Raw genomic sequence first — 26,056 nt, forward strand, 5'->3', positions numbered from 1 at the left:
TGCTTGCTTCCAGCTTTTCTTGGACCGTCTGATTGTCGATTTGTGGAGGAATGTCTTGGCGTCCGATTTTGTGAAAGGTATGGCCGATAACTTGGTTTTACCCAGTGCATCCTTTGGTGGCTGGTCATCTACTTCATTTCCTGTTATTCCGCAGTGGGAAGGTATCCACTGGAGGGAGATGGTGTGCCCGCTTTCCCACTGCAGATATGTATGCTTTGTAGATGTGGTACACCATTTGATCGTCCGTATCCTGCTTGATGATAGTGATTTAGAGTATGAGCAGAGTACCCACTTTTGTGCTGGGGAGCTGTCGATGTGGCGGAGAGCTTTTAGTATGGCGTGTAGTTCTGCAGCAGTGGAAGATGTTGCGTGCGGCAGGCGGTATCCCTTGGTGAAGCCTTTTACAGTGAAAGCACTCGATGATCTTCTGTTTGCGGAGGAGCCGTCCGTGTAGATGTGTGTTGAGTCTGGAAACTGTTGCTCAAGGTGGGCCATAGAAAGTGTCTTGAGAGCTAGACATGGCGTTTGTCCTTTTTTTTTTCAAATACGAGGGATTTCTGTGTGGGTTGGTGGGGTGACAACAGCCAGGGGGCAATAACCTGGTGATGACTGTGAGCCATGCGCTTCGGCAAGCATCGTTCGATGTACGCAAGTGCTCCATGTATTGGAGATTTATGTCTTCTGTGGATCTTCTGGATCAGCGGGTGAGCCGTGTGCCTGGTGAGGAGACGTATCAGGTGCCGCTCCGTCTCTTGTTACCTTAACACTTGGATGGGGGCTCTTTTGCTCCTGCTAGCACCTTACGGTCCTGGGGACTATAGGCATATTCGGAGGCTTCGACTAAGTATGCGCTGCAGGTGTCCTTCTTGGGTTGGGGAGAGACGATGAAGATGAGGGATGCTGTGAGCTATGGTTTGTCGGATGAGCCCCGTATGGAGGGAGTGAAGTGCTTTCCCGTTGCCCCTGGCGGGGTCCACCGAGCAACTTCATTATGTTGATGTATTTCTTTGTAGCGTCCGTGAGTGCCTTCACTTGATCTGTCCACGTTAGGTTTCTGTTGATTATGACGCCGAGAAACTTGTGTTTCTTAACACGTTGTTTGGGATTCCCCTTGATTGAAAGGTGAAAGTTCTTTAGGCGCTTGCGGGTGAAGGGTAGGTACACTGTTTTTTCTAGTGGCAAGTCCATGGCACGTTCTTCTAGGAAGATGGCAATCGCTAAGAGAGTAAGTTCTAGTGTTTGCTGAATGTACTTGATATTTGTCCCGGACATCCAAATGCAGACATCGTCAGCGTATATGGTGAACTTGACTCGTGGGGGGATAATCTCTGCCATCTGTGCCATAACGAGGTTAAATAAAGTAGGGCTTAGTACCGCGCCTTGTGGACGCCTTTTTGAAGGGTGACCATGTTGGTTTCGCCATCTGCCGTCTCCATATAGACCTTTCTGTCAGCCTTCTGTCACAGCCTACTTATGGGCTGCCCTGACTACCAGCGGGAGCGCGAGATCTTGCACGGAATGCATGCAATTGATCACCGCCCCTTTACCATAGGCAAGGTGCTGGGCCCATGGTCCAGTAGCGTTCATATGCACCAAGGTCTCCGTCTCCCTTGGGATTTGCTTCGATCACCTGAATCCTTATCTCCATCATCATCTCTCATTATCTACAAATGGCACTGGGGTCGCGCCCAGCCTGCTGGCCGGCATCAGCCCCATCTCATCATCGTCTGTTTGTGTGTGTGTGTGTGTGTGTGTGTGGCGAGAACCTAAAGCAGTATCGTTCAAAGCAAAAATAAGTGATGCATGCAGTAGTGGTGGCCCCTTTCTGGTGGGGGCCCCGGGGCATATATGCCCCCCCCCCCTTAAATCCGGCACTGACTGCTCAATGCCGAATGCAAACTTTCGGAATTTCGCTAAGCGCGACAGGTCAGGATGGTTGTTCAAATATATATCAACTTCAAGTTGTTGTATGCAGAGTTGTTTTCCGGAAATTGTAATTGGTTCTATATCGTCTATATATGTGAACGTGTTGTGCTGTGTTCCTTTTTGCTCCCTGTTCCAGGTTTCCTCGTTTTGCTATATCGTATTCTTTTTTTACTAGTCTTTGCAACGTATGGTTTCTTTTGTTCGCATTCATTGCGGAATTCTGGTGGTTGGACTCTGCTTCCCACTGAAGGAACTCAATAACTAGCATGTTTCTTGTCTGGGTTTATTTATGTCATCTCTAAAGCGCAATGATTTTCGCTTGAGCAACATATCCGCATTGTTGTTTTTCCAATGACGAAGCAATTTCATTATTGTGGATCGCCTGGATAAAGCTTTAAAAGAAGAAGATCTATCACACTCGTATCCATGCACCTGGTAGTGTGTGCAGAAATATTTGTAGTAACTAGAGTCACTAAATAAGCTACGCTAAATAAGCGTACCTTATTTAGTGAATCTAGTAGTAACAAGCAGCCTTCGTGCATGCTTAGACCAAAATTAGAGCAACCTATATACTGAACCGATATAAGCGTAACTAGAACCAAACCGATGACGTCGCCGGTTACGGAAACTCTTAGCTTCTTTGGCTGCACCATGGGTCGATGACCAGTGTTTCGCGGACCCCACTGTATGAGCTATTGTTCTGCAGGACAGACATGATTGCCTCCATGTGATTGCCCCTCGTGCATGAATGACTGACATAGAAATGCATTACACGCGTCATTCTCTGAAGCCAGTGTCCCTCACCCTCTCAACATCTCTCTCACTCTAAAAGAACAGAAACATGCGTACAATCTTACAGACGGACGAACGACCGCATGGTAAGTGAAGAAAAGATGTAGGCGTACGAAAAAAAAAAAAAAACTCGGAATGGCAGGAAAACAGGAAAAAACCTTGGAAGGATTCCCATGTTGGCTCTCACGGGATGCACGCCACTGGAGATTCGGCGGAAGCTGCGATGTGCATTTCAAGGACAGTGAAACTGCTTCTTCAGCATGTTCCCACGCGTTCCCAATTATTCTGTCCAAACACTCGCTTTTGTCTGCTCTTTTGCCGCACCGCTGGACATCTACAGTCTTTCGAAATAGAATGCCAACACCCTCGAAAAAGAATAGCTATAGGCCAAGCGTGTTTCTTGACCGTGTGAAACTCAAAATCGTTAGTAAGCGACAAGATAGTGCAACGAGACAAGAAGGGGAGAGACGCGTATCTTCACTGGCGCATGAAAGTCGTGAAGCGACGTGCGAAGGTAAAATAAACTGTTCCATATAACCGCAATTCTCCAGGCACGATACTGGAAGATGGAACACGCGTTACCATTATTTCGTGTTTAATGGAACGCACTGCTCTTGCTTGTTCTTTGACAATGATGTCTTCCCATTGTGTCTCACAAGTACACCTTACATCGGCAGGTACAGCTTTTTGCGTGCATCTCTGTCATAAAGCTCTGACAAGGTCATGAGGCCCGTCCAATATAAGTGAGGCCGTAATTCTTCCATGATACAACTTTAGAGTGACAACTGGATGCACGATTTAATTGTACATCATCTCAATGTCATTCTGTTGCCGTGACCAACTTAAAGAAATTGATAGTCATTTGCAACTTATATCGCGATTATGACTGCGTTGTGCTCGGGAAACTAGGCTTCATCTGTACTTAACGAATATAGAGTACAGCGCTTATACTGTTGCTCTCTCTGCATACTAATCAGTCTGCACAGGTGTGTTTTGTAGCCTTTTACAATGGGTCGGGAAGGTATACGGCTTGACGCCTCACGTGTTGTTCATTTCCTTGATACGCCCTCTGTGGTGATTATGCACGTGCTCTGGATTCCGGTGTATTTGCCTCTACGCGACCTTCCACTGATCCACCAATGCATTTGTGAGTTACCACACAGTGCTCCTGCCTTATGGTAATGTCTGTGCCGTAATTCGTCACGTGACTTGCTCTTCCTGGAGAGGAAAGTCACTACATATTCAACATACGAAGAAACACGCTGCTCCGGACGAAGTGATTTAGTGTACTGTCCGTAGCTGTACAAGACAGGCGACCGAGGGCCTAACTATGTCGAGGAGGATTATAATAAAGGTACAGAGGCACATAGTAAGGTGCACAGAAGTGACAACAAGACACCTGTGACGTAGGTAACTGAAGACAGTTGCATATCTAAGTTACATATCCACCGTGTTGTTATGTCCAACGTGTATTGGCCCTAATGGGGCAGGGTACACCAACTTTAGCACTGAAACACATCATGCCGTCGTCATCAGGTTGTTGTTGTTGCTGCTGTAGGTTTGCAATGGACATCCAGGATTATTGAACTGCTATGTTCAACCGATTTTGTAGTTTCACATTGGAGGTTTTTTTTCTTTCCCCCGAATGGTAATATTTTATAAGCATGTGTGCCTTAACCATGGTGATAGTCTATGAAAAAGTTTCGAGCTACACAATAGGTCACCGTGTCTCACATTAGGCTGGAAAAAGTTGCACCTCAATTAGAATACAGTCATTTCAAAGTGATAATATATTGATACACTCCTCTTTACAATCTGTCGTACAGTACACAAGGGTCGCAGCTCTTGTAGGGTTCAGGAGTTCCATAATTATAATTAAAAACGAGGATCAAACCTGGTATAACCATGATCTGAAGCCGGCTGACCGTATTTACTGATCTACTGACGTAGTAATAATCACCAAGGAATTGTGGAACTATGCAACAGAAAAGAGCTGCGCCTGTGTCGCACTGGTGTCCGATACCACTTCTCCACAAACTTTCACTATCATTGCAATTTCTCCATCCTCTCTTCCTCGAAGGTCTATGACTCAAGAAAAAAAAGCACATTTACCTAGAGCTCCGGTCTCGAAGTACCTGACATACTTTCACCGCATCTTTCGCACAGATTTCATCTTCCACCACAGATGCACATCACACCCACAACAACACGCGCAAGCATGAAGGACGTCGCCGCTTCAAATCTGGCCACCTTATTTGTAGTCGTCGGCGTCACGCTGAGGCGTCCAGCACGAGACAGACGTTGACTCTCACGGCCTGCACGTGATCTGGAAGCCGCCGCCGCTTCCTCGCTCGGAGTTCCGAGGGAGCGTAATGATGCCCTTCCCCGCTTTTGTCATGGAGAACGTGAAACAGCCGGAGAGAGTGAGCTCGAAGGAGGGCCATAATTAGAGCACCTGTCGCTGGGGCCCGACCTTCCGCCGCCGATTTGGGCACAGGTGCGTCTCATCATTTGGATGCTTTTACAAGTCGTGTCTCCGGATTAATTGCTGGGGAGCACACGGGCCGGGCCTTTTAAATGTTTATGGCAATAGAACGATTAGATATGCCAATAATCGGACGTCCGGGGCGATTGGGTGGGATCGCTTTGCTTTTTCCAACATCCTGGACCGTAATGTGGTCGTGGGGCAAATGCGCTTAGATTGTGGGAACGAACGAACAATATCGCGCCGGTTTGTTGGAGGTTAAAGGTCCCGTCAATTTTTTACCCTCGTGTATACAGTGAAGTAATTAGTAGATGGGATTGGTTTCTACTATCATGAAATCACGTCCATAGTAAGCGACACTGAAGACCTAGCGGAAGAGCTAATGAGACTCTATACGCACTTAGTGCAATATCGCTTCAAAACAAACTGCTTACGGTACTCCTTTTTCCCTAAAACCATTGAAGAATGGAATAAGTTACACCAGACGGCCATTGATTGCGACACCCTCCCTTCTTTTGTCTCATGTATTACTGAACTTTATCGTGACTCATAACTGTGTTTCCTTTATATATGTGTATGTGTGTGTGTGTGTGTGTGTGTGTGTGTGTGTGTGTGTGTGTGTGTGTGTGTGTGTGTGTGTGTGTGTGTGTGTGTGTGTGTATGTGCATATTATCGTGAAGATAATGAAGACGATGCCCTAATTGTGCTCGCATCTGAATGATCGCGCGTAAAGTCGTGAAGATAATGAAGAGGATGCCCTAATCGTGCTCGCATCTGAATGATCGCGCATGCACGCGCGATCATTCAGATGCGAGCACGATTAGGGCATCGTCTTCATTATCTTCACGACAATATACAGGGTGTCCCAGAAAACGTGTCATTGAATTATAATAAAAAAACTACGCCACCTAGAATCATGCGGTCAACAGCATTTCTTCTTATTAGGTTTTTGCCACCTCCTAATGTGAATGTCATGTACTCCAAGTTTAATTATGTAAATATTTGCGAACTGAACGCGGAAATTTGCCATGTAAAGGTTACTTTTTTACCCCACCAATATGAAGAGCGTGCCGAACTCACTCAAATTCATGATAATTGACAGTGATATTCACGAGCTATCCCATCGGAAAAAATAGCCGAATATCATGCTTTTCGGAGCACCGGACCATAGCGCGCGATGACTTTTTGAGCGCAATCGCTCTCAGTGCGACGAAAGGAGGTTCCGAAGCCAGCCCACAGAGTGATAGTAGAAAAAGTAACAGTTCCTAAAATTCGGAGAAGGAAAGCATTATCCCAGCGAAAGTCGGACGTGATAAGCCGTACCTGTTTTATCTCTTTCAGCGATGTCGGAGACGGCTGGGCTTCCAACCTGCTTTCGTCGGACTGACAAAGATTGCGCTGAAAAATTCATCGTGCGCAATTCTATGCGACCTTCGTAGAGCATGATGTTCGGCTATTTTTTCCGATGGGATAGCCCCTGTAAATTATCATTAATTTGACTAAATTAGACACGCTCTTCACATTGGTGGGGTAAAAAAGTGACCTTTACTAGGCAAATTTCCAACTTAAGCTCGCAAAAATTTACATAATTAAACTTACGTTACACGACATTCACACGAGGAGGTGGCAAAAACCCAGTAAGAACAAATGCCATTGACCCCATGACTCTAGGTGGTGTAGTTTTTTTATTATAATTCAATGACACGTTTTCTGGGACACCCTGTATATAGCTAATGTAGTATATTGAGTACAGATTCATGTTTGTTGGCATAGCGTTTTCCTTTTTTATTTATTTTACTATTATTGTTGTTGTTGTTGCTGTTACTACTGTACCTACGTTTATATTGGTAGTGGAATACGCGCACTATGTATGTCCCTCCTTCCATAGCGAGTCAAACGCCAGAAGTATTTCAAATTAATAAATAAATAAACACTGTATGTCGTCAGAAAAATATACGACTGTCGAGATCAATCGACGTTTAACGTTGTCTCTTGCCTCGCAGTTCATTGCAGGTTTAACTGGACTTGTGTAGTCGGATAGCAACACTGCTGTCGTTGTTTCTGGTGGAACAAGCTGCCTAGGGATGGAAAGAATTGAGTCCGTGTGATAATTCATGTTTCATTGTTCACCATGATATTGTGGCTTTCAAGTAAGGTGCTCGTAGCCGCCTGGGTAATTCAAAGGGTACTCCTTGACATTAGATTTGGGAACGAGCACTTCTTCCCTTTAACGGACTCCCGTGGAACGTACCAGATAGCAAAGGGCAAAGGCGTAGGTGAGCCGGTACATGCGAGAGAGAAATAACCCGAGGCAGGGAAGAAGCAAGGATCCCAACAACAACATCCTTATAAAACAGTGTATTGCCACTATATAAAATGTCTATTGACATTCGTCAGTAGCTGTATGAAAGTATTCGAAAGTATTCGATAAAGAGTTTAGAAACGCTGTATAAACTTCCTGTTGAAAGTCTGTTGGGAATCGGCCACTGATTTCTTACTGAGTGCTCATCGTGGAAAATCTATAAACAAATGGTTGTTGAACCTCTATAAACCATCAACACGAAGCTTTCATACAATCTATAGGAAGTTTATAGCTCCCGTATGAATTTCCTGTAGAAGGTCTGTTGGGAATTTATTGAGCTTTTATTGCGACAGGGTCTATAAATTTCATATTGAACCTGGTTTGCAAAACGATTATTGTGTCCCTATTGAACCTGTATTGTAATAGGCTATAGAGCTCCTATTGCGTCTGTATTGCAAAACTGTTACGGTATTTGTACTGAGTTCGTATTGAAAATATTCTTAACGTTCCTATTTTTTTATATTCCATGCTAGCGCCGCGAAGCAACTGCGGCTATTAGCGGCTTACAAACGTGGACAGATGACAGCGGGAAGGAGCGGGGAACAGGAGGTTAGTATGCGTCCTGGTCAGACTTCAGGAGAACAGTGCCGACATTCATATTGAAAGTCTGACGGTGCGGGGATTTTCGATCCGCGTCAACTCTCAGTCGCGACTTGAAAAGCGGCCATCCTAACCACTATGCCACGGAAGCGGGAGGGGTTTCTATAAAGCATATTGCAAAACAGGTAGCTGAAGCAACCCTTTAATGATAAACAGATTAGGAACCAAACAGCCGTCTCAGAGGTGGCAAGGGAGAAATCGAAGCAACGCTGACGCGACGTCCTCTCGTGATAATCTCACTAAATTATGTCTTAAAAGAGGGCATTCCATCAGTATTGCTCCCAGTTCCTTTCGATTTCTCCCTTGCCACCTCTCAGAAAGCCGTTGGGTTCCTGGGAGTTTGTTTTTCGTTAAGCTGTAGTTGATACCCTGCTGTGTTCATCTTGCTTCTTCCCTGTTTCGAATTATTTCTCTCTCGTACCAGATCGTAGCTCACCGCCGGGACTACCTTCCCACGGGACACCTCTCTATTGAAACAATTACATATTTTAATACAAAGCATACTACATGTCGTCAACGCAGCATCACCGCAAGTAAATGCTATACTGACGAGGATAAAGTTATGAGTAAGTGTCGAACTGGTCTCGTCGTCCTTTCTTGAACAGCTTTGGTTCTTGGATGAGTGTGTGATTAAGGAAATAGCGTGAAACAAAAAGAAGTTTCAGGAAATCCCATCAGCTATGATTTGCCCAGGGCACCAAACACCCAGGTTGTCGCTACCACTCCTGTCAACTCAAGTTGATGTCGGTGGTTTGTGTTGTCGTGTGTTAGTGCAAAGCCTTGGGGCCCTGGTGTTCCCTGTGAAGTCAGCCCGGACGCACAGTCCCCCCTGCGATAGTCGTGACGTTGCCCACCTGAGCGTGGCCGACTTCATCATCACCACCTTAGGGCCCTTGGAAGGTGACCCGGGTGCGAATCCGGGCGCCCGCTGTGCTGTCATGATGTTTTCCCTGGGTTTTCGTCAGACGCTTTAAGACAAATGTCGGCACAGTTCCCTGTGAAGTCAGCCCAGGACGCGCGATCCCTCTCTACGATAGTCGTGGCGTTGCCCGTCTATGCGTAGCCGACTACGGCAAGCAGTTCCATCACTACCTTGGGGGCTGGGGCCCATAAACGTAGCTTGAGGGCATTGCTCCGTTAAATGGACCTTGCAAGTAGAGAATCGCTTTTGTACGTTACCATAATGAGGCTCAACTTTTCAATATGTATCTCGAGCAGCATAAGTTTCCCTTCGAAGAACTGCCTTGATAGCCGTCCGACAGACGAAGCATACGCTTTAAGCTCAAGGTGAGGTCACCCACCCGCCAGGGACTTGTTTATGGGCTTGCTGAAAACTATGACGCATGTTATGACGCGTAGGAGTATGGGTTTATTCGAAGAAAACAGCATCCGAATAGTAACAAAAACAGGGATGCTGCATAGAAGCACGTGCAAACATAAGAGACTATAAAATTGAATTTTACTTTACTGTTTTGCTTTTAACAAAAATTATTTGCTAATACGGTCCCTCCCGCTCAAATACTTTTACAAATGGAATAGTTAGTGTACTGCATAGTCATCGTCAGTGTTCTCACTTGTCACGAAAGGAACAAGTACAGTGCATTCTGGCGGTCATACTACAACTCACGAAAGAGCTTGATTCTCGGGAAGGAAGTCCTAGTGCATAGTTTCCGTGTAAGTTCGTGGTGAAATCCTGGGTCACATGCGTTAATTCGGTATTCCATGTACGGGCTTGTAAGGAACCTCTGCCAAGATGCATCATTTACTACGCTCTCTTAACATCTGCTGGCTCTATGACCAACATTGATGCAGTAACACTGGTGTTGTTTGTATTCGCGCATCGTGAGTAGCATTTTTATACCACTGAAAGGGAAAAAGGATATCGGAGGCCGTGCATCCTGTGCGAGACTATAACGCATGATTACATTCGAAGCGCCAGATGGCCGGGAGTATGTAGTATGGTGCCGAGCGTAGCAGGTGTACGCATATTATATAGCGTTTGTGGGCCAAATATCGGAGGTCACGTGCGTATGACCTAATGTTGGAAGATTAGAATTCGACCAAGCCAGCTGCTCAGACTTACTAATTATATCTGACTAAGAAGAAAAATGTCTACGCGACTCTATACACATCCCTGTTTAGTGTATGTATCTTCTGCAACTTTGGGGCTATTAAGTAGGATAAAAAATTATTGGTAAATTCAGCATTTAGGTTGATTTGTGGGAAGCTTTCCATGTCATGCTCGAAGACGTTCGTCTAACAGAGCGAACTGCAAGCAACACTTCTAGTGATCAGTTTCGGACTCGGGCTTTCTCTCAGTGTATGACGCCTGATGCAACGCTCTACACCTTATGGTCACGTCGCTGGTCGTGCCTTGACACTTCCTATACTTAGCTCAAACAATGCTTCTAACAACTTATGTCATTCGCATCTCCCTGGCTGAAGCGCACATCATCGACGGATAAGGTACATTCCAAAAGTTTGAACCCAAAGGACAGCATCGGCTGTCCAAGTTGTTGCTCTTTACGCTTAGCGACGCTTATTTTTGAAAGCAGAGCGCCCTTTTGGAAAGACTTCCCGCACTAACGTTGACCCGTGAAAGGAAAGAAGAAAGTCAATAACTCATATAGTGAGATAGTGTTACACGCTGATCTAACACATCGTGCTCGTCCTCTGATGACCGTAACCTCTTCAGCTCGACCTGCAAGAGTTCACTTGATCACACAGTAGCCAAGAGCCAGTGGCGGATGCCCGCTTGAGCAGCCCGACATAATAGTCCGTGCGGGTGTCATCCGCCCGGCGTAGCACAAAAGACCACGATGAGGGGAGCTACAAGTAGCTGCGCTATCGCGCTTGCATGCCTCTCGCGTCTTTACTCTCGGAAGAAAGACGCGCACGCAGTGTTTCCTGCTCTGTAATCATCTCGCAGAGGGTGTGGTCACCTGGACTTTAGCGTACGACTGAACGTGCATTATTGTCGTCATCGGACCGCTTTTGTCTGTGACCAAGGTTAGACTCTCGCTGAAAAAATCGTTGAAATGGTAATCGCCGTTTAGAGTTCTCAATGGTACGATCAAGATGCGGCGTTTTGCAACTTGATTGTTTTGTGATTCACGATTTCTGCTTGCAATGATAGGGCCATCTTGGGAAGATGTCTCTCTTCTTTCAGGTCGTTACTGTGCAGAGTCGGCGGATGTGGTAGCTGGTTTCGATCCTTGCCCTGATAAAGAACATTTTGAAGACAGGCTTCAAAGTAGAAAGTCGTTCTGTGAAACAAATCGGCACCTTTTGTGGTTGCGCCTGGTAATAGTGTAGCCAAAGCAACGCTACACAGAACATGGAAATTAACGTTTTTCAGTCCGGTCCTCAAGGTAGAATGGCTTGTTCATGTTGCGTTGCGCTCTGTAGAACGGTTTCTCCCTCGGAGTAAAGTACATGCATGGGCAGACTCTGAAGGAGTCTGTGCATCACCAAAATGAAGTCGTTGTTGTTGATTGATTGATTGATTTGTAAAAGAAAAAAATGGAGATGTTAGTCTCGAGCCACTCGGGACTGGCAACTCCAGAACGCGTAATTCAGAAAAGAAAGGGAAACTACACAAATCTATACGTTGTTGTTGCTCTGAAGGAGTGCAACCGGGGCATGATTGTGGCATGTTCCCCACACTACTATTTTCTTCTGACATTGACTAGTTTTTTCAATATTTTCACGCGATTATCGTGGTTAGCTATTTGGACCGTGTTTTTGACGAGCCAACCAATGCGGTTACAATATGTACATCATCGTTCAGCATAAACGAATCAAAACGCTTGCTCCTGCTCTTCTTTCTGGACTGGACCTCTAACTGGTCTCTTTTTCTGACCACTGTCCTGAAGCCACCTATGCTGAAGCTCGCGTGGCTGAGTGGTTAGCGTGCTGACCATGCCAGGTCCAGAATGGGAGGTGCTCGGGTTCGAATCCCGGTGTCGGCTGGGGTTCTGGGGTTTTCCTCAGACGCTGTCAGACATATGTGTCGGCACATTTCCCTTAGAAGCCCGCCCAGGACGCACATTACCCCAGAGCGTTAGTCGTGACGTTGCCCACCTCTGTGAGGCCGACGACGGCGCTAACGCTCTTTTACTAGCACCACCACCATCACCTACGGAAATGCACCTAGCTTTTAGCGGGTGGTCTCATATACATTTCTAAACGCGGCGTAACGTATATAGTGAGCCGCTGGGTGGAAGTCGCCACTGTAATTCGGTTGTGTGTGAAATGTGGAAGGCCGAGGGTCACCCAGCGGTCTGCCAGCTGGGGTGTACAGTTACCGTAGACGTCTTATATGTACAGCTGGTGTGAGGCAAAAGATATGCTCATTCTAGCTGACCGTGAAAAAAGCCTGCCTTTACATTGGTATATTCATGTTGCATAAATGAAATGATTGGTGGTTCACTCGAGAATCTGAGCCCTCAACACCCTACTTCAACTGCGTGCGGCTTTAGGTTTCTTTAGGTCATTTCCACTATCGTCGGGGGAATATGATTCATATTTACAAGAAAGGTAATATAGACAGTCACCATTGAATTACCATCCTATGTCTCTCACCCATATTTTGGCAAGATTCTTGAGCACGTTTTCTGCTCCAACATGACTACATTTCTTGACTCTAACAACTTTCTCTCTTCTTCCAAGGACCATTTCGACTGCCAACGTGAAGGTTTTCATGTGCATCCCAGTTCGTTCACTCATGATCTAAGTCTCAAAGGAGCACTGAGGTGCACCACCTGTTCCGCCAGAGAGGCCTCTGTTCCGCACACCTTCCACTGTTGGTAAGAGCGTATGGGGGGATGGAGGGGGTACGTCGTGACGTAGCCTGTTCCCCTGCCATGTGACTCGTGACGCAGACCGGCACAGCCCAAGCCAACATCACCTCGAGGCAAAGCATGATCGCTTGAGCGACGCGACGTAACGCTCGAGAGTCCGCCAATCACGACCATGCTTTCAGTGGCCGTAGCCAACATCACTTAGGTACAGAAGGCCTGCTTAATGGCTCCTCCCTCTCCTTCACACATAGACATGTAAAGCCAGCCAAGGTGGCGGTGGCGGTGGATGGTGAAAGGGCTTGCCGTTGTCGGCCTCACAGAGGTGGGCAAAGTCAGCCAATCGCGGCAGCCAGCTATGATGACAGCCAATCGCCACAGACGATTTTAAAACACAGGCTCTCTGTGACTACCAGTGGCCGCTCATGCGGCTTATGGCGGATCATTTCCATATCTACGGCCACTGAAATCACGTTACATCACGTCGCTCACCCTTTACATAATTGTTACATCACGTCGCTTAAGCGATCTAGCTTTGTCTATAGGTGGCGTGGCCGTAGCTATGGAGACGAGCCGCCATCAGCCACATGGGCAGCCACTGCTAGCCACAGGAACCATGTGTTTCAAAATCATCTTCGGCGATTGGCTGACCCCCACTCCCATAAAGTGCAACTTCGTAGAATACACCGGAAGCCGAAATCTCTAATGCTACAGCGAGTGCAAAAAGAATTGTGAAAATAGGCTTTTTCTGACGCGCGTATTTCAACGGCGCACGAAATCGGCCGCAAAGATGCGATGAGAGGAGGACATGCCCCTGCCCAGATGATAGACAGAACACTGCAAAAAAACAAGAGGAAAGGGAAAGGAAGTGACATCGCGATAATAACCTGAAGGCAACATGGATTCCCACTGGTACATGGCAGGGACATGTCCTCCTCCTTTCCCCTCTTTCGTGGTTTTTTTCCTGTTTTGTTTTGCAATAAACCTATATCCCCCCCCCCCCCCCATGTCCTCCTCTCATCGCATTTTTGCGGCCGATTTCGTGCGCCGTTGAAATACGCGCGTCAGAAAAAGTCGATTTTCACTTTTTTTTTTGCACTCGCTGTAGCATTAAAGATTTCGGCTTCCGGTGTATTCGACAAAGTTCGCCACGGGCTTCCTAATTCTGTTTAAAAAAACGTGATGTTGACTAAGCAAATTTCAGAGCTCAATTCAGAAATTTCAATTTATTGCAATTGAAATTCGACAAAAGTATTTTTAGAAGATGGCAAACTTAATTGCCGCACGGGAGCCGTCGACCGCATATTTTTCCGTTCTACCGTTTTCTTATAAACCCTAAATGACATAGTTCGCGAATCAGCCTGTATATATGTAAATATGTGGTTAGCTAAGTTCCTTCCGTGCTCCTTTGATCTTCCGCAGGGCTCAAGGAGAGGGGAGCGCATGTAAAGGGGAATACGCTGAGACGATCTTCGGAGGGCGGGGGGCAAGCTATCAGGGTAGTAATAATTATTTCCCCGCAACATCAGAACGAGTAGAAAGCGTCGAAACGTATTAGCAGCTGGTAGCGATATTTAGTAGATCGGAAAGTGTTAACCGGTGTGTGTAAGTGTTCCGGAAGCATGACAAGCCTGCAGGGCCCGTCATTTGACGAAGTTGACACACGTTGCTGATAATTAATTTGATAGTTTCCTTTATCGTATCCTTTCCGTAGAGTGATCCCGATCTATACCAGAACCCCCTATTCTTTTCTCTCGCACATTGAAGATTTTTTGCCGAAAATTGAGGATTGGTCTCCGATGTATTTTTTTTTAACTACGTACTACTGCAAGTATAGTTGTTCTTCACTTTCGGTTGTCTCCTGCAACATATCAGAGAAGATTGTTTGGCCTCTCCTCTTATTATTTATTTATCTTTCTCTTTATCAATACTGCAGGCCAGCCTTGGTCCAAGCAGGAGTGGTTTATGGACAGAGGCATAATACAAAAACAACAGGAGCACTATACAGCAATTGCAATATAGTTGAACAACATCCAAGATTCAAAATACCCTACGGTAACAAAGCTTCCAGTTGTTCGTCAAAGTTTTCAGACTGAAATAGGTCATTGGGCAGTGAATTCCATTCAGATACCGTTCGTGGGACTGAGACGACAAACAGGTCTGGAGAGGCAAACATGTAACAATTTGCCCGTGCAGGGATCGGTTGCATCTTCCATGCAGACCGACTAGATAGAGTTCGCAATATCGCAAACAAACAAAAGTTTGTACAGTGAAATCAGTCGAGACTGCCATTGTTGCAACGTTGGTTAGAACCACAGAACCATGCCCATTCTGGACGATTATGGCGATCAATAGAGAAGGGAAAGAAAAACAATTACCCGTCGAAGGAGCTCGGACTGAAATGGAAACGCAACCTGCCGCCGCGGATCGTGATCGTTGCTTGCCGTCACATAGGCGAAAGATATCTTCTTACCCTCCCTCTCAAGGTCGTCTATGTGGACCACCAGCGAAGAACCGCGGGGCAGCCGCCACAGTTGATTACGGTACCCATGGGAAACATGGAACATATTCGCATGTTGTTCGCATCCCCAAATAAAGTGAAATGTTTTTCCGTCGTTTGCAAGGAACGCCTGCTTCCGTCACTATGGGCTGCTAGGTCACCCTGTTTAGACCACCCAGGATGAAACAAAAGTGGCCAGTTCAGTCGTCGATGCGGAGGCTTTCGGTGTTTCAAATCCGAAATAACGGTTCAAATCTCACACGTGCTTCTTTACCCTTTTTAGTCCTTCGAAAGATGTTGCCGTTAAGATACTTCAAAGCTGTACACTGGTCGGTGGAGCGTTATGTGGGTGGCACTCGTGGTGAGATGTAGACCTTCTTTAATTCGTCCGAAAAACGCTTCCTGCCGAAATGTTTATAGCGCAACGGTGTTCCGTGTCAGGTGGGCAAATGATTCCACAGACCGACCACTATGGCGTCACTCATGAATATGTGTTATGACGAATTCGCGCGGTCATTTCCTGGCACGTTTTTCTTTCTTTTTTTCTTTTTTTTTTGCCACATTCTGAGTAACTGCGTTCGCTTGGTCAAAACGTCTCCTGTGTTCTCGTGGCGTTTTCAGAGTGCCAGGAGTTTGACAGCTAGCACTTTTTCCGTCCGGCCTCGAAGCGACCGGGCAGCGAATTGGCCAACTATATCCGGTGTCGTCACATCCGCACCGCAAGTGTGGCGAGGGCCCTTATTGGCCCGCTCGTCGAAGTTCACGTGGGTTAGCAGACAACGGAACCCGAAGGCAAGCGACCGCGATGCATCTAGCGTGATCCAAGCAATTAAAGCCGCTAGATTCCTGGCATTCATGTTCAGGTGGCAACGGTCACGTAATCCAACGCAGGCGCCGACCTAGCAGTTTCCGAGTGCTATGTGTTGTCATGAAATGATCACCCGAATTCGCCATTAGCAGACCGTTGAAAATGCATCCAACCCACTGCACCCAATCAACGGATAGGATTCTGAGTCATGCACATTGCCATTGGTTCCGGTAGGTACGGTAGTTTCACGGTGACGTTATCAACCGTCTGACACTCTCTATTATTATTATATTTATGTTGCACTGTCCTTTCTTGATGGATTAGTCTAGGCTCTGGCCAAGGTCTCCGTAGTCTCTGGTACATATTCTGGTACATGGTATGGTATATATTCTGGTACATATTCCCCTGCAGCGTTCAGGGAAATAGCACTGAAGCACCAATTAGCAGCAGTCTCCTTTCGAGTATGGGCAGTGGAGGCAAGTGGTCAATAGACTCTTTGGTTACACCTTGCTCAAGTAAAAAGGGTATTAACTCCTTCTCAGTGCCAAATCCTGGCCGGGTAGTGAACGCGAAAGTGATGCGAGAAAGCTGTGCAGCTGTGCCATGATGGCGTTAGGTTAGGAAGGCTACCTAATCTCGAGAGCCGCTTCGTTTTGTAATTCGGGATAGCGGCCACGTTCATGCCACAGGTGGGGTTAACTCATAACAAATAATAGATAAAACCAGAAACCCAAAGGGGACGGCCCTGAATGAATTTGAATGAAATCGCCCAAATGAAAGCATGTGAACCAGGTGGGAGGTGGCGGGTATTCCACCTGCCACAGAGCGTAAAAAAGAAACAAAAGCACATGGCTGCATCATGATTTAAAAAAAAAGAAAAGAAATAAAGCAAATACGTGGCTGTCTGTTTACTCAGCCACAGGGGCGTCGGAAGTCCTTCACGGCAGGAGGGGCGAGCCCTAATCTAACCCAACCCAACCCAACCCAACCTAATCTAGCTTAGAGGAGAGCAACACGGTGCATGGTTCTGTGTTGAGAAGAGCGGCAAGTACAAAAATGGACCATTGAAGCGCTTATTAGAAATGACTCGCCCATGCAATCCGATGACGGTAGAGGTTGTAATGTAGATGGAGAAGGACATCTCGCGTTCTTGATTACCTTGAGACGAAAAAGAAATTGGCCTCGGAGGAGCACAAACTGAAATATTTATTGACGGTTTCATGAAGTGCGGTAAGACAAACCTATAGAAGTAAGTGGGCGGTGGCGTGTTTCTTAATTTTTTAATTTTTGTTCTCGTCAAAAGCGCGGTGGTTTTGTCTGCAAAGGGTGTCATTGCTGCACTAAAAAGATTCTGTCGAGTGTTCTTGCCATGGCTCAGGCAAAGACAGCAGATATGCAGGCGAGTCATGAAACCTCGCCAGAGGATAGGTTCCCTTTCCGACCACGAATGCTTCCCTGCGTTGATCTAAAACAGGGCGGCGGCGTACAGTGGAGCGCAAGTCTGCGTTTTCCTGTACCGTCTAAACAAGGCTTCTGAATGGCGTGTAGCTACTCTTCGCGGATAGTACCTATGCGGGTGAATTTCGTCTTCTTCGTCGTCGTCGTCGTCTGATCCGAATCATCACCAGGCACACTCAGCACCACTTGGTTAAAAAAATACAAGATCGCAAAAAATCTGCGTTGCATCGGCATCTTGGAGTCATACAAAAGTTTCTCCCAAAATGCAGAAAACGCACCCTTACTCGTGAAAAGGCACCATGGCTTCTGCCGACCATGGCCATCAGGACTGAAATCCCAGGTATTAAAAGGAAAGCTGACCTCCCACCCGTGGCGCTAAAGCAACTTGCACTGAGCTATCTGGAAGAAGCCCACCCGTCAGCTAAGAAGATTTTTACGGATGGTTCTACTACGGCACTCGGCTCAACCAGAGCAGTTTATGGAGAAGACATTTCAAAAAGTTACAAGCTGTCACATACGACATCATCCACAGCAGCGGAACTGCATGCAATATTGAAAGCTCTCACCTAAATCAAGACATGCGAAATCGGCTCCTGGATTATTTGTAGTGACTCCAAAGCTGCTCTACAGGGACTATGTCTACCGGACATGACAAATTTGCTCCACTACAAGATTCACACTGATCACTCAGATGTAATCGATAGAGGACACCATGTCTAACTACAATATGGGTACCAGCTCACTGTGGTATCGACGGAAATGAACTAGCTGACAAGTTGGCAAAAGAGGCCAGAAACGATCACCTATCCCGTTCACTAAAGGAGATGCAGTAAACCTGCTCAACAGCAAAACTAAAGTATACGCGAAGAAACTCTGGCTGAAAACACTGCAATCAGAAGATTACATCAAACATATTGATCCAGAGCTCAAGTACGTATTCCATACCTGGCAACATAAAACGGGAATACACCACATTGATTCACCGCATACGTCTCGGAGTCCTGCCAACCAACTCAGTCCTCAGTCCTCTTCAAGCAGGGCAAAGCAGACTCTCCTGACTGCTCAACGTGTATGCTTCCCGATACCACCCACCATGTCATCAGTCAGTGCAAGAAATTCTCCAAAGAACGTGAACAATTAGAGAAGGAACTGAGAAAGCTTAGTCACACGCCTCTCACCTTTGCCAAGATAATGGGCAATTGGAATACTAGCTCAGACCGAAAAATTGCACTCAGTGTGCTGTGTGATTTCCTCAAAGAAACGCAAATCGTGCAGAAATATTAGGCCAGGTCCACTGAAGAAGAAACTCCGCAGATAGATCCAAAGTGCAAAAGACGATCCTCCTGCGATCTATAAATGTAATCATCAACAAGCTACCTAATCCAGCTACCCCACAGCCGACATACAAGCGAAGAAGTGGAACATACTCCTCAACTAAAAGAAATGGAGCAGCAGACCCCAAACTCGGGCGTCACCAAGCTCCCAAGACGCAGCTACTTCTACTCTACTCTCTCTACTCGTCTTCTACGTCTTAAACCGGTGTTCATTTTCAATCTGCGGTAGCAGAGTTGAAAGAGAATCTATCTCGAACGAGACTTAGGGATGAAAGATTGGGTGGCGGGACCCTCAAGGTGAAAGTTCGGGGAGGGGTGGGGGCGACGCCCCTGCTCAGCCACGTTCTGTTTGTCTTGTCGCTGAGACATCTGCGTTTTGACGTCAGCACATGAGTGCCGAACAGGAGCACTATAGCAGTGGTACGAAGAGATTGAGGAAGCAAGAACGTGTGCGAAGAGGGGGGGGGGGGGGGGCTAAGAGAGATGGAATTAAGCGAGCTGGCGGCGAAAGGGTTATGGGTAGGGTTCCGCGTTTTCGATGTCCATTTTTGGGTGGATTCGGCGTATGTTTTTCGATGTTTATTGCTTTTCGCGAAATCGGAGTTTTTCGATATTTTTCCTGGCGTGTACATGGTTTACCCGACAGTTATCGGCGAATAGCTTTCAGTGCTGTGCACGTCAAACGCAGCCTTAACAACAACAGCCAATGCGCATTACCTGTTTTACGAAGTACCAGATCGAGTTGTATAAGTGCTGCAAGAAATGACCGGAAGGCGTTTGTTCACCTTGTTCGTTACGAGGATTCTCCAGATTCACGTGGCGCCGCAATTGCACGTGCCCCGATATGCGCGCCGCACCTCTTGTTCAAAACCTTGATTTTCGCAAACGTAGTCCGAGGCCCTCTTCCTTTTTCTTCCCATCTCGGGTGCCGCGGAAAGACAGGGCCGCCGTACGTGGAAAGTGTAGTATGTACTGTCGTAACCTCTTCACTAAACAACTAAAGGCCGGTGACCGAGATTCTACTGGACGTCACGTCCCTAAACGGTTCACAAGCGTGGTGTGGCACCTACAGAGCTACAGTAGCAGAAGAAAGATTCTCACCAACGCACCCGATCCGGGGCAAAAGGATCGGAAGGATTCGAACACACAAAAGGACGCTGGAACACTCAATGTGGTCGTAGGTCATCCAACCATAGCAAATGCCAAGAAAAGAAGTGCCTGCTAAATAAAGGAAAGCCTGCTTGGCATGTGCAGCAATTTATCTGTCATGGTTCTTGGAATGTTCTTCTGTATTCGATGTTTTTCGATTAAAACCGAATGAGGGAAAATTTACCCGGCGTATGCTTTTCGATTAAAACCGAAAACGGGGAACCCTAGTTATGGGGTACAGAAGATGCCCGAAGACACAGCCAAACCAAGTGGGTAGCCATCACAACGAATGAAATAAATGATTCGTAACTCTATTGCGATAGTAGGGGACCGACGCCGCAGTGATCGCACGGAGAACTAATTTTGCCTGCCGCCTGCAAATCTCAGCATATGGCACTTTGAGCTAGGGCTCGTCAAGACGAATCGCTTGACGCCCCATTTATTTTGCTGCGACACACAGCACGTGTGTTACGCGCGGTGATTTTTGGGCGACTGACGGCATTCGTGCCCTCAGTTGCGCAACACCCCCTCCCCGCCCCCTCACCATTGCCGGTGTCGCGTGCACTATCATATCAAACTATACATCGCCACTTCACTCATTGCAATATATTGAATAGTTTCGAAATTATGAGCGTTTTAAATTACTTCCAATTTCGTGACACGGCCTCGTCGGTCATGACACGCCACACGTAACGGAAGATGTAGTTCCACGTGGAAAGGAAAGAAAGGTTCACAGACAAAGCGGGCCCTAGGCGAGCATTGGACGGAAGACATGACAATCTGAGTCATGAAGTCAGATGTCGTGTTCAATCACAAGTAACCAATATCATAAGCGTGGACTACATGGGGCAGCGTGGCTCAAAATACACGATAAACACACGCGAGACAACTTCGTGATGTACAGACTATAATACAAGTATATAGGCTGTTTATTTTTATCATTTACAGAGTTTTTATAAAAAGCTATGGGGGCAGCACAGATATCGTTTTTGCAGTTGAGTTATACGGCCAGGTGGACATCCACTGGAAAAGAGCATGTAACTACAAGATTTGCCCCAAAAACCATTAATTAACTCTTTAATGAAATAATTTTGTGCAAAAGCGAAATAGCAGAACGGTAGACAATCCTCGTTGAAAGCAATTCTATCTTTTCAAAATCCAGAAAAGAGCGGGTGCCGTTAAATATCCATCGCTGAATTTTGGTATGCAAATGAGCCGAAACCGAAAAAGCACTGTTCAAGAACGCATCATCTACGCCGACAGAGGTGGTGGTGCTGGACTGACGCCCTAGGGGAATGTGCTTCCTGGGTGGACTTCTAAAGGAACTGTGCCGACATATGTCTGAAAACGTGTGAGGGAACCCCAGGGAAAACCCCAGACAACACAGCCGGCACCGGCTCATTTGGCTGCCGACGGCCTAGGCTTATCTGGGCCGGAAAGCAGTTTATCTGGCCAGCTGATCGGTACCTACTCCAATCAGCTCCATCGCTCGAAATCACGTGGCCCTTTGACGTGAAATGAGCACTGTGCTCCCTGCTTTCTCGGTCACCGCGGTTTCAGTTTCAGCTCATTTGCATATCAAAATTCAGGGATGGATATTTTAACGCACGTGCGCGTTTTAGGATTTGTTAAACGTGAAATGGCTTTCAACGAGGATAGATTCTCAACCTGCAATATCGCTTTTATCCGAAATTTCCTAATTAAAGAGTTAATTGATGAATTTTAGGTAATTGGTCATCTTGTAGTTGAATACTGTCTTAGAGAGGATGCCTGCCTGGCCGTATAGCTCAACTGTGCAAACGACATCTGTGGTGCTCTCATAGATTTTTTAAATAAAAATTCTGTAAAGGATAAAAATAAACACCCTGCTTATTCAGGGTATTTATTTTTATGCGTTACAGAATTTTTGTAAAAAACTGGCAGAGCAAAATCGATGCCGATTTTGCAGTTGAGTTCGACGACCAGGCTGATATCCTTCTCTAAGAAAGTATTCAATATTTCGCTCTGCCAGTTTTCTGATAAAAATTTTGTAACGAATAAAAATAAACACCCTGCATAACACAGTTTGGGTAAAGAACACATACATTAATCACGGGCTAACCTGTCTAATCATCATCTAACTCGTCTTGACGAATACATATATTGAGCACATTGTTAACAATGCCAGTCGAACCCTGGCTACATTAAAAGATTGTTCTTTGCACCTAAGTGAGCCTGCATTCCACGTTTTACAGCGAAGAGGGTAATAAAAGTGTAGAAAATTGGAACCGCGAATACCGAAACTCACCCGGCTCTGACATCACAGCACGCGTCGCCGCGAGGTGAGGCAGCCCAAGGGAGGTCACGTGCTTACGGACACAATGGGAGCTCTGAGGTCTCTGACGTCTGTGCTTCACTCGGGCGTGTGTTCCAGGATTTGAATGTCGCTAAGTACGACACGTAGAGGAATAATTCTTTTTTCCTCGGTACTCTTGAGTAGAGCACAATGCGTGTATGATGCAATGAACATCTATCAAAGTGTCACAACCCTTTAACTTCCTTTCCTCTGTAAATCAATCACTATGTAATACCCTAGCTCGTTAGGTCAAAACTGGAAGAATCGCCAGCAATTTGGGACCCTCATTACCCTCATCAACAGTCTCCCAGAACAGAGCGGTACGTTTTGTCATCCGCAATTATAACCGCCACCGCGAGCGTTATATACCGCTACTATTACTAAGCAGTAAAATTAAACATATTTGCCTTACAAAAAAAAAAAAAAAAAAACAATGATCCATTAATGAGGCCATCTCTGCTCCTTCCTCCAATATACATCTCACAACAAACAGATAATCGTAATGAATTAGGATTCCATCGCTGTAACTTTTTCTGTATCATCAATCTCTCCCGGTATGAGTTTTCCTGGTATTGTCCTGATATGAGTTGGCTTGCTATCAGTTGTCCTGGTGTGAGTTGAGTGAGGTACAAGTTGTCCTGAGCCCGCTTGCACGTACATTGAGGCTATTCCTCAGTGCTGTACTCCGTAGCTTTGCCAGTGCTAAAGGAAAGAGGTGTAATGAGGACAGTACCGTGTGCCCAAAGAACTACCGGAGCTATGGAGTACAGCTCTGAGGAATGGTGTCAATGTTCGTGCAAGCGGGCCCTGGTATGAGTTGTGCTTTGTACCAGTTGTCTGGTATGAGTTGTCCTAGTATGAGCTGGGTGGCCACCAGTCTGCGGAAGAAGTGACCGCTCGCCATAGTGACCCTTCGTTATCGCAAGTGAAGCGTGAACAGATATGACCAGAATTCAGGGACACGACACAGAAAGCCGGCTTCGCGGGATAGCAGACAACCATGCAAGAAAGCCAGCTTCACATATTTGCACGAGGATATGGGAGGGTGAAAAATTCGGGGAAGGACGAGGAGGAGAGATAAGAAAGAGAACTTTTAACGTCATCAGCACGGCAACAACACAGTGGGCACGCAGGCTCCATGGGAAAACAACGATGGGGTAACTTCGCCAATAACCCTGGCGGTTACGTGGCACAGGGAGCTCCCAATGAAGACTACTGAGGAAAGCTCGCAATTTTTTCTGCGGTGGGTAGTCCCCTTGTGGACTACCCAAATCCCAGAGCAAGAGGGTTAGCACGCCCACTCCCTCTCCTGTGCCACCATCATCTCTCCCCCCGCCCCTCTCTCACCCTCACCTCTTTTCCCTGCCCTGGGTGCACCGAGCCGCCACTTCAGAGCAGGCTGACCGCACCTTCCTCCTACATCCCCCCCCCCCTCCCAACAACACAGTGGGCACGCGAAGCACGCAAGAGAGCTCGTGCTCAGGTAAAAAAAAAAAAAAAAAATGCAACGCGTGGCTCAGAAATTGAAACATACATCAAGCCTTTGTGTTGGTTGAATGTCGTCGCGAAATCAAAAATCGCGCTATAGAAGCTCGTGAAGCGAAATGATTGGTCCGCGTGAGGAAGGCACAATCTTAATATTAATAATTGGTGGCGCCGACTATGATCAAGAGCGGCGCCACGGTAGATAGATTGATCTAATCGTGAACAATTTGATTATACAAAAGCAGCTATGGCCTTAATGTAACCTTTAATGGAAATTAATATATACATGAACAATGTACTCGACAATAATGGGTCTAGGACATTTCGGTGCACGGACATTTCGGTGCAAAGCGCTACAGCGGCGGGGGATCACTGCAACGTGGGTTCCGGGAAAAATAGTCCCGGGAATGGCTGTCACGATGTCGACATATCGTAATAAAACAAAAGGAACAGGGCGGCTTGGCATCAAAAGTAGTGTTGTCAGCAAATGTGGTTTACATAGAGAAGAACGTATGTATTTTTGTGCACTATTATAGATTTAGGACATGATTTGCATGTGTTCGTGGTCTCTCGTGGATTTTAAACTTTTGGGGCATTTTCTTCTTTAATATTTTGCGCCCCACTCTCTAGTCGGTGCTGTTCATTTTTTTATTTCTTTTTATTTCGTTTTTCAAGGGTAGATGAAGAATTGCTTTGTCATAGTGAGTATCATCTCGAAGAGGGCATCTTCAAGGTACGGATATTATGCAATTCGATTCCATTTGTTGAGGACGTGCCGCTTACATCTTTGGTGGAAGCATATGATTAGACGTTGTTCCCCTTGTATTCCAAAAAGTTACCAAGTGACCATGTCCCGGTGTTCAGAACGGAATATAGCAGTTCCTGTGTTCCCGTTTGGATAAAAGCTCTGCACCTTCCCGTGGCTCTGAAGTTTGCACAAATGGAACAAAAGTCTTCAAGCATGAAATAAGCAGTTCTATCGCATTATGGCCACCCTGTGAGCGATTTGTGATGAATTATGTTAGAAATAAACGAGCAAAAATATTTTTGATTATTAAAATTAAATTTATGACTATCGCATCTTACTTCAGCAATACTTTCCACAACCACCTCTTCGACATACCCATGAAGCATAAGTGCATTACCTATGAAAGCACTGTTTTTACTGTTGAAAAGACGACCACTTTATGTCTAGCGAGTCTACCAGCTTTTGGAGGGGCACCACGGTAATATTTTATACTTGTTTAGACCTTGAGAATACGCGGCCGTGGGAAAATTATGTAGAAATACAAGGGGAATAACGTTTAATCAAATGCTTCCACCAAAGATGTAACCGGCACGTCCTCAACAAATGGAATTCAAACTGCATAATATCTGTACCTTGAAGATGCCCGCTTCGAGATAATACTCACTACAAAATTAAAAAGCAATTCTTCATCTACTCTTGAAAAAAGAAATTACAAAATGAATTTCCGTACAGCACCGACCAGAACATGGGGCGCAACATATTAAAAAAGAAAATGCCCCAAAAGTTTAAAAGCCACGACAGACCACGAACACATGAAGATCAGGTCTTAAATCGATAATAGTACACAAAAATACATAACGCACGTTCTTCTCTATGTAAACCAAATTTCTTGACAACACTACCTTCGATGCCAACCGCCCTCTTCCCTTTGTTTTATTACGGTATGTCGACATTGTGACAGCCATTCCCAGGACCATTTTTCCGGGACCCCTGAGCAACGTTTTGCACCAAAATGTCCGTGCACCGAAACGTCCGTGCACCGAAACGTCCGTGCACCGAAATGTTCGTGCACCGAAATGTCCGTGCACCGAAATGTCCGTGCACCGAAATGTCGGTGCACCGAAATGTCCGTGAACCGAAATGTCGGTGCACCGAAATGTCCTGCACCGAAATGTCCTGCACCGAAATGTCCGGATCCGGGTAGCACCGGTACGGTCGGAAACAAAAAATTATTTACGACGCGCGCATGGGTCTTGTATAAACTAATAGTTTATT

General features: G+C 46.2%; 1 long non-coding RNA gene across 1 annotated transcript in view; it reads left to right on the plus strand.

Moving 5' to 3' along the window:
* Positions 1–12,960, plus strand: part of LOC135385783 (uncharacterized) — a 32,725-nt gene extending 19,765 nt beyond the window's left edge. The window contains exons 5-6 of the long non-coding RNA XR_010420495.1: positions 4,885–5,215; positions 12,837–12,960. This is a non-coding gene — a long non-coding RNA (uncharacterized LOC135385783). The remainder of the gene's footprint in view (positions 1–4,884; positions 5,216–12,836) is intronic.
* Positions 12,961–26,056: the final 13,096 nt, after the last annotated feature.

Source organism: Ornithodoros turicata, chromosome 2 (genome assembly GCF_037126465.1).
Source record: "Ornithodoros turicata isolate Travis chromosome 2, ASM3712646v1, whole genome shotgun sequence".
In the NCBI taxonomy this organism is placed as follows: Eukaryota; Metazoa; Arthropoda; class Arachnida; order Ixodida; family Argasidae; genus Ornithodoros; species Ornithodoros turicata.